Raw genomic sequence first — 9922 nt, 5'->3', positions numbered from 1 at the left:
TGCTAGTCTGAAAGAAAGATAAAATCATACAACAAGGTAAACTAACTCTGAAAAAGATACAGTTTGCTCTGCCAGGATAAAAGAAAACAGGGATTAGGGGTCTCCTCCTTCCTTGCGGCGTTTTGTGTTTGACACAACTGCATTTTCTGTGGGATTCTCCTGAGCATCAGGGGGGTTACTCTGTGGTGGACTCACTCCCTGTTCGGCAGTATATGGTCTGACCCATTTCTTAGGAATCCACCTGAGTCCGGAGGATGTGGACATGCACACATACCCCCATCCCCAAGTGATAAGCTGGTGTGGACCCTGGATTTCTCCAGAGTCTGGATCCCTAATTAACACTGGAGGTCTCTCTTTGGGTCTGAGCTGCTGATGTTGTTTAAAATGACACAGGACTGGGGGTTCAGGCCTATCAAAAGAACAATTTAAGAAGTTAATGGTGAAAAGGGCTTTGCAGAGCCTCATCTGCGGAGATAGGACCTGGATATCTCCCCATTGGCGAAGGAGGACCTTTTTTAAGGTCTGATGTGTTCTTTCTATCACAGCCTGGACGGTGGGGGAGTGTGCAATTCCCGTCCGATGGTTCACCCCCCACTCTTGTAAAAACTCACCAAACGCTCTGGAAATATAGGCTGGGCCATTGTTGTGGTTTGACACAGAAAAATAATTTTTCCGGAAGGAAGAGGTCAATTTAGACGTTGACAAATTGAAGGTAGACATGCCTCTGAGAACACAGAGGGGTTAAAAGCAGAATTCCCAGGAGAGCTCGCTCTCTTGGGTTCCAGTCAGCGGTCAGTGCAGGACTCTCCCCTGCCCGGCGACGAGCTGGGTGGGGGAGGGGAGAAGCCATGTGGCCTTTGGAGGTAGGCCCAAGGGTGGAGGGACTGGAACTGGGCCTGGCCCCTTGCAGATGGAAGGGTGGAGAAATCTGGGATGTCTCTGTTCCCCCCCAGAGTCTCTCTCTCTCTCTCCCAAGAGAGAGAAAGACACAGCGGTGGTTTTGCCAGCAGTTCACCGCGGGGAAGGAGAAGAGCGGGGGGGCACAAGGTGCCCAGCGGGCTGTGGGAGCTGGAGCCTGGGCAGCAAGCCATCTCTGGGAGTCGGGACTTTTAACCCTTCCTGAGAAATGAAAGCTTTGTGAAATTTTTCTCCTCCTCGGGTTGAAATAGAGGAAGAGAGACAGCCTGGGACCTGGGATGTTGGAAGGAGAAATTCTAGGTGGGAGGAGATGATGGAGTGGCTTTTGGCTGGACTTTTTCTTGGTAGCCACAGACTAAACTGATCTTCTCCTCCAAGAGAGACTGTATTTTAGGAGGATGCCAGTGAGCCAAAGAGACCTGCTTCAGCTGGGAAAAGACAGAAGTGGAGCGAACAGAGAAAAGTTAAGGAGGTTTGTGGTGGTGCCCCCTGTCTTCGCAGAGGAAGAAGAGAAGAAGGTCTCTGTTCTTGGATCCTCGGCCCCAGGGGAAAATGGGGAGGGACTGTTGGTCTCAAAAATGAAAAACTGAACTGTTGTTTTTTCCCCTCTTGGCAGGGCATCCTTGAAAGGAAAAATCCTAAAAAGCAGTCTGTCCATCTATGCATTGGTGGTGAGAGCACTGTGCATGGAAAGGAGAGGGTCACCATTGGCAAACTTTTTTTCTCTGGGCGGTGCCATGTGGTGACATGGAATCACAGGATGTGGCAGCTGTGTTTCTTGGGGGGTCTGTGGCACAAGAGAGGCTCCTCTCTCCCTGCAGATGGACTGGTGTTGATTATCTGGAGGGTGGAAACCTGACTGGGGTCCAGATTGTGTCTCACTGTGGTTTGTTGGAGTTGGGTGGTGGGAGGAGGAATGCTTTGGAAGGTTTTCATTTTGAATTGTGTGTGTTTTCTTTCTTCTTTTTTTTTTTTTTCTCTTTTATAGTAGCATAGTGGTAGTAGCTTAATAAAGTTCTTTTCTTGTTATTAGGCTTGTGCCTGCTTTGCTTTGTTCTTGATCGCATTTCACAGCATTCAATTGAGAAATTGCATTTTCATAGGGGCACTGGCATTGTGCCAGTGTCAAACCATGACAGCCTTTATCTGTCTTGATGGTGGTGGGGACCCCCAAGGCCGCAAATGCCTGCATAAGATGTTTTTTGGCATCTGCAGCTCCCTGTCCAGTGCGGGCTGAGGCAAAGACTGCTCCGGAGAAAGTATCTACTGAAACATGTAGATGTTGGAACCTCCTGAACTCCTGTATATGTGTGATGTCAGTTTGCCACACTTCACAACTGCAGAGTCCCCTGGGGTTCACTCCTGAACTCACAGTTGGTAAAGTGGACTCCTGACACTGGGGGCAAGCAGCCACAATTGCATTGGCTTGGTCACGCTGCAGCTGGAATTGGCGGATCAGTCCCGGGGCATTTTGATGAAACAATTGATGGCTTACCTTGGCCTGCTCGAGGATGTTCGGTTGGCCAGCCAGCTGCAGAGGAGCGGCCAGTGCATCTGCCCTATGGTTACCATCAGCTATAAAACCTGGAAGATCTGTGTGTGATCTCACATGCATTACAAAAAAAGGCTGCTCTCTGTGTGAAACCAGATGGATTAGTTTTGAGAGCAAACTGAATATCACTGGGAAACCTCTTTGAGCACTGCATGTTCTGCCCTGGACACCACACCTGCCACATATGCTGAATCTGTAACTATATTAATTGGTTCTGAAAACCTCTCAAAGGCCCTGACAACAGCGTCCAGCTCAGCAACCTGTGGGGAGCCCTCTACAACCTTTACATCAGCTTCCCACTGCTGAGTCTGGGGGTCTTTCCATGTAATCACAGATTTGTGGGACCCTCCCGATGCATCTGCAAAAACTGTCAGTGCTTTCAGTGGTTCACTGCTCTGGATACTTTTTGGAATCAAATGAAACTCTGTTTCAAACAATCTGTGGCCTGGATGGTTGATGAGAATTTGTCCAGTGAAACTGTCTAGGGAGAATTGCAAGTTTTCATTGGTCTGAAACAAGTGCTCAAGTATTTCCTTAGAGAGTCTCCCTGTGGATATTTTGATAGGGAGATGAATGCATGCGAAGTCACACCCTGCCAACACCTGCAAGCGAGCTCTAGCCCTCATGATCAGCTGGGCCATCAACTCTTGTGGTTTGGTGATATTTTTGGACAACTGATGACCAAGGAACACTGTTGCGTCGCGGTCAGCACCCTCTCACGGCGACACCCCGAGCGTGGGCGTGCTGGGCGGCGAGGGAAGAAGACAGACGGCCGATCCCCCTGTGAAGCTCTGCAGTCCCAGTTGTTGGCGCGGGGACAGATGGAGGCGACACGGGACTTGGGGGTGAACAGGATGGATTTATTCAGTGAGCCCCAAGACCCTCCGGGGAGAGCAAACAAAGTTTTATACAAGACCTCAGGAGGAGGGGTATAGGAACAGTAACTAATAGGGGAATAGCAGGGGAGGAGTTTAGGGCAGAACTAACATATCATAAACTTATCAGGGAAAACAAGGGAGTGGAGTAACACGAAGTAACCAATAGGGTGTTGAGCCTCACTAAATAGACAGGGACTGTCCTGGGGAAAGGGGCAGGGGAAGGGAGGTTGACATCTTGGAGAGAAGGGGGTTAGGAATGAGCTAGGGAAGATTAACAACTGGGGAAGGGAGGAGATAGTGGGGGGGGGGGTATGAACAGACACTGAAAGAATAAAAAACACGCCACCACAATTCCCTTCTTTCTCACTCTGTGAATAAGTTTGAGATTTCCTTCTGAATTATCTGTTGTTTCTTAAAGCTGGAAAGTGACACGGCATCTTCAGCACAGTGTGAAAGTGGGGAAGGCTCTTCATTCATCCTCTTCAGACCACATTGCCTTTGGAATATGGCCCACTGGTCTGTTTTTGCCCAGCTGTGGTATTTCTATTTGAGGCAGAAAAGACAATGGCATTTGCAGGAAAAACCAAAGAGAGAGTGGGGCAACCCAAACATCCTGTGCAGGTGCCGGGCTTCAGCTGTGACTCTAATCATTTGGGTGCCTGCCACTTGGATTTGTATCGCGAAGGGCAATGTCTTTGGCTGGAGGAGAGCCTTGCTCAGCAGAGAAAGCAGAAAGATCAGAGAGGTGCTCTGAAAGGTCTCCTGTGGTGCAGAGCTGTCAGCGAGTGTGAGGTGAGAGCGGGCCTGGCCTTGCCTGGCGTGGAGCTGCAGCAGAGCCCTGGCAGAGCCCAGAGCAGCCTGAGCCTGGGCAGAGGCAGGCTGCAAGGAGGCCCTTGTAGCTGCAGGAGGCACAGCCCAGCCCTGCGTGCCTCTTGCTGGCAGCGGGCGCATCCTCCGCTCTCAGAGCCCAAGCGCAGCCGGCTGCTCCCGAGGGGAAGCGGAGCCCTGCTGGGCACAGCCCAGCCTGGAGGCACTGGCCCTCTGGAGTCTGCCCCGAAGAGAGAAAGGCCAAGGGCAGCTGAGGGCTGGTGGCCTGGCTGAGGATTCCTACTGCTGTAAATAAATTAATCAATTTAATAATTAAAGGAACTTATTAAATCAAATCAAAGTAAAATTGGAAATGCCAGAAGAAAATCAGTGCCACGGCAGGTGCTGGGTGAACTAGGTCCAGACTAATGCAGCACTGTACCCTAGCAGTTCATGAGGTACTGATTTCACAGGGTCTTTTTCATACTGTTTCCAGATTTAGTGGGATTCTGGGGCATCCTCCTGTTTCCTTTTGTCCTTTTTCACATATTCATGTATGTTTTTTTCTTGTGGTGTTTCCAGACCACAAGGTTTGGAACGGAGATTTTCCCCAGAATACTCTGATTGCTGAAATTCTGTTAGATGGTAATCCCTTCAATACCTTGTTCTGGCGACGAATATTCATTATAGTTCAAGGCATATCTTCTAGGCAGAATAATCCTTCAGAATAACCATCTTTTTAGACAGGAATTCATCCTGTGTATATTGCTCTTTCTCGTCACTTGGTTCCATTAAAAAGGATACTGTATTTTTTAGTCCTGAGCACGAATTTATTCTAAATCGTATATACACTACTCTTGTGCCGACTGCCCTGTGACTCCTGGGAAAGGTTAGCAGTGTGTATGCAGTGTTGCTGTGCGAGACTGGCCCAGGTGGGCGCTGGCAGAGCATGGAGGAAGGAGAGGAGAGGCTAGCGCTGGTTTCCCCTAAAGCTCTGCAAGCTCAGTTCTAGCGCAGGGACAGACAGATCGCAGACACGGGGCTTGGGTGCAAACATGTGTTTATTGTGGGTGCGTGTTCCCGAGACACCAGCGACACCGGCGGGGTATCGGATATAACCCCTGAACTGGGGGAGGGGGGAAAATGGAACCGCGGCCAATAAGGATACAGCAGGCACGGGGAAAACCCGGAGACCCCGGGGACGGGGGCAGTGATGGGAAAGGCAGTGGGGGGGTGGGGGAGCCGACCACGTGGCGAGGGGGAGGGGGTAGGGGAAGGCAGGGTCACAGGACAAGGGGACCACGTGGGGAGGGGGAGGGGTAGGCATGGGGGGGGGGGGGGAAGAAAAATTACAGTTCCCACAGTGCAGCACTCTGGGCACCAGGGGAAGGAGCCGGACTGCTTGGCAGGCTGGAGCACAGGGCAGTGTCCTTCAGGCACAGCACTTCTGTCAAGGGACCTGAGGCCAGTGGAGGCAGTGACAGCTTGTCAGGTCATGTCTGCAGAAGCCAGTTCCTCACACAGCTCTGCGAGGCAGCGCCTGCAATCCTGCAGTTCTGCACTGAGCCACAGCACAGCTGTGACCTGCAGAGTGCTTTGCAGAAATACTCAGGGCCAGCAGGCCAGCCTGCTTTGTGCTCTCTGGCATACATAGAGCAAGCACTGTGCCACGCCGCAGCTCAGAGCTGCTGGGAGAGAGGGAATCAGGGATACGCCTGAGGGTTTTGCTTGAGTAATGAACTGATTTGGAAGGGAGAAGAATAATTTCAGCTGGCAATCTGTGTTTTCTTTATTACTTTCTGAAAGACAGATACAATGTGGCTCCATTCAGCAAAAGCACAGCCTTTTTTTTTTTTTTTTTTTTTTTTGGTGTATTTTAGTATGACAACTCAGGCAAGCCCTTCAAAACAGCAACTGAAGCAATTCCCATCCAGTGAGTAAAGAAAACCCCAAACCCCCCACATCTTTCTGCTGTAGATCTTGACTTTTTGGGCTTGTCCTGCAAAGGGCTAAGCAGCCTTTAAGGCCTGAAGCACCTTCTTGACCTGCCAGCAGGGACAAAGGGTGCTTGGGTGCTTCTGGAGTCAGGCTATGAGCTTGTTTCTTTTGGCTTCTCATTTTGTTGCAGCTCATCTGTGGCAAATAACCCGGCAAGCTGACCGAGCCTTGCTCACTGTGTCCATCCCATTGTAACCAGCTTCTGATTTGTGTCTCCCCACTTCTTTTCCATGCTCTCAAAAACTAAGAGCAAGTTGAGCCATGAGCAGTAGTATCCTTGTGAGTGCATCTTAACACATTTCACAGTGACACCTCATCCTATTCCATATATTCTCCCATGGAAGAGTCCTTGCTTTTTTTTATCTGCCACCAATGGGGATCTGCAGTACCTGCCTTGCACTGCTCCTTATGGGTTCTCGAGGCAGAGACGATGCTCTGTTGCACCAGGTGCAGGTGACCTTTGGGCCCAGGGAGGGACCGATGCTCCAAGCTGCCGCGGATACGGTGGCAAACCTGAGCGGTGCCATCACCTCACTGGTGTTATAAATGAATGCTCCAGTTTATTAATTAAAGAAAATTTATTAAATGTTCCAAATATAAATTTAGAGAATAACAACGAAAAGCCACTATCAAAAAAAAAAGGGTCCATGCCGAGCCTGGGATTGGCACTTGGTGTGACACAGGTTTGACCGCTGCAGCAGAGGGTCCCCTATGTTCACACCTACCATCCTGCTCAAGCGGTGTTTATACAGTTTATTTTGCTCGAGGCAGGGATTTTGGCAATCAGGCTTTTCTTTCCATTCAAAGTCTCACATATTCATAGAATCTCTTTTTTCTGCACTGAGTTGAACAAAACTGTGTCTGGGAAGTGATGTATGCCAATCAGAGGGTTACTGGAACTCGACATTGAGATGCGTTGCCTGGGTGTTCTTGGGATTACCTTGGAGAAGCACTCATCTCCTAGCTGGCCACGTCCATTCGTTTGCAAATTAGGTCCTTTTCTCCCTGCTGCCAGCTGCGGTTTTGAAATACTGTGAAGCAACCTTCCCGTCTCTGGCTTGAGTGCTTAAGAAAACTTACAGGACTATTTCATACCAATATAACATATTTCATAGTTCTATTTCTCACAAGCATGAATTATCTAAAACACACATAACACTAGGAACACGAGCGGCGCCCATGGCGCTGCCTCCCCGGGCAGGTCTGTGCTCTCACCGCCGCCGGGGCTGCCGAGCAGCGCTTTCCATGTGCTGCGGCTCCGGACCCAGCCCCGCAGCCGTGCTCTCCCGAAATGCACTGAGCCACGCCCATTCGTGGTCTGACTGCGGGACTCCCCGAGCCAGGGATTTACCCCTTTTCCAAGGTTCACCCCTTCTCTGGGTTTTCCCCTCTCTCCAAGGGCTGTCTCCGCTCCCCCAGGATACCTCCTCACCTGGGCTTTCCTCCCTCTGCCCTGGACTCTTCCCCTTCTCCCAGGGCTCTATCCCTGTTCCTGGGATTTCCCCTCTCTTGGACTCTCCCCCGTCCTGGCCTCGCCCTCCTCTCCCTGGCTCACCCCTTTCCTGGGATCTCCCCAGTTGCCATGCTCTCTCTCTCTATTAATGTGCGCTCCCTGCTCTCAGAGTCTCTCCTTTCTCAAGCTGTACCCCATCTCCCTGGGTCCTCCCCTCTCTCCCGAGAGCTCCCCCTTCTCTCGGACTCTCCCACCTCTCTCGGGATCTCTCCCTTCTCCCGGTCATTCCTCCCTCTTTCAGGATCTCTCCCTTTTCCCTAAGGTCTGCCTTCCTCCCAGCATCTCTCCCCTCTCCTAGTCACTCCTCCCTCTCCCAGGTCTCTCTCCCCTCTCCCAGGAGGTCTGCCCTTTCCCGAACTGCCCCAACCCCCCCCCCCCCCCCCGGCCCCTTGCCGCCCATCCCTCACCACCTCAGCTGGGCCACACCAGGACTGCGCTCCTAGCGTGGCGGGGCCACGCCCTGTGGGAGGAGCCGTGACAGCGCCCCAGCAGCGGCCATGCGCAGGTGGAGCGGCCCCAGCTGCGGCAAGAGCTGTGCCTGGGGAGGGACATGTGGGAGCTCCTCCAGGCTCTCTCCGGACAGTAAGAGCTCCAACCTGTGCTTGCTTTGTACCATCAAGGCTGTCAGATGCCTTGCAGTGAAGATGGAGTGCCCAGGGTATTCCGGTCACTTCTTGTCCTCAGCTCAGCAGGAAGATGGTTCCAAGTGTAGGTGTGAAAGATGTTTGCGCATCCAGCAGTGTGTGTCCATGTCTGTGTCCGTGTTGGTATCCGTGTCAGTGTCTTTGTGTGTACAGTCCCTGTGTCTGTGTCTGTGTCCATGTCCCTGTGTCTCTGTGTGTCAGAGCTTCATGTGTTCACCCTGGCCCTAAATTCTTTGGTATCATGATTATGAGCCTGGATTTACCCAGGCTTTTAAGTGGAAAAAACTTGGAAACATTTTTCTATGTAGTTCCTAGAAAACAAATTTATATTTTCAGAGGAGGCTCTATTGTATTTTGATTAGTCTCTGATGGACTTTTGGGTTTATTTGCTGCTGGTGTTGAAAGGAGTTGATGAATAGTTAAGTCATGTAAGCTTGAGTTAGTTAACTCTTAAGAGTCAGCAAATATTAAGGAAGAGCCTAAGAAGGAGTATGTGCCTTAGCCTTGTCAAGAGAAACAGAATGCACCTTGCTAAGATAAGAAGAGAACCTGTTGAAAGTGACACAGAAACCGCTGACAAAGGACTGCCTGTGCTTCATAAAAAAAGGTGAAAAGTGAAAAGTGAGGAAGACTGCTGGCCTTCATTGCAGTGACCCCTGAGGAAGACTTGAAGCCTTCCTCAGAGCAACCACCAGAGTTCACTGTGCTTGCTTGTCAACTATGCTAATGATATTAATGACTTCGGAGAATTAATTTGTATAACCATGCCTATCTCAAGGAATATAATGACTATGCATGAATTTAACCATAAATTGTGCTGTGTAAAGTGCTGAGTGTGTGTGTTAGGAGGAGCAATCCCCCACATCCCTGGCACTGAATAAAGCAAGCACCCTCCTCACTGATTCAGTCTGTTATGTGCAGTGAATGTAATTCGTGCCAATTATAGTATGGTATATGTAATATTTAGTATTTTTTGGGAAACACACATCTATATTAGAAGCTGCCTCCACATAGGTAAAACTCAGTCTATGTTGAAACCTCATTTGCAAGCCATATGTATGTGGCTCATCCGGAGATGGGCCGTATCTCGAAGTCATACGGGGGATGCCCAGGCGCTGATCATACCATGAAAATCCTCCAGACCAATACATGTGAATGCCGGATCCCTGTAACTACATTAGGAGATTCAACACCAGACACTGAATTGTTCCATCCCAAAATCCAGAAAAGAAATCTCATCAACGTTTGGGACTCTGAATGGGAAAAAAACCACTGACTGCCAAAACCCTAGCCTTGGGTGGAATTTTCCCTATAAAAACCGCTCATACCAGGAGGATGGTGTGGGGCATAGAGGGAACCTCTGCTGAGGCTGTCTTCTCTGTTGCACACCCAGCGCTGACTCTGGGCTTAGCACTGTTCTTTCCTTGTTGCTGGCTAGATAGAATTTGATTGCAAAATAAATATTTTATTTTTCATTTTAATTTGGCTGGACAAATTTTCATTTATAACAAGTCTCTGTTGGAGTGAATCAGAGTAGTTGCTGAATATGAATAATTTTGAGTAATATGCTAGAAGAAGATACTCACTTGAGAGGTTGAGCATCTCCTGTTCA

This window comes from Taeniopygia guttata, chromosome Z (genome assembly GCF_048771995.1).
Source record: "Taeniopygia guttata chromosome Z, bTaeGut7.mat, whole genome shotgun sequence".
NCBI classification, from domain to species: domain Eukaryota; kingdom Metazoa; phylum Chordata; class Aves; order Passeriformes; family Estrildidae; genus Taeniopygia; species Taeniopygia guttata.
This window is presented reverse-complemented; position numbering follows the sequence as displayed.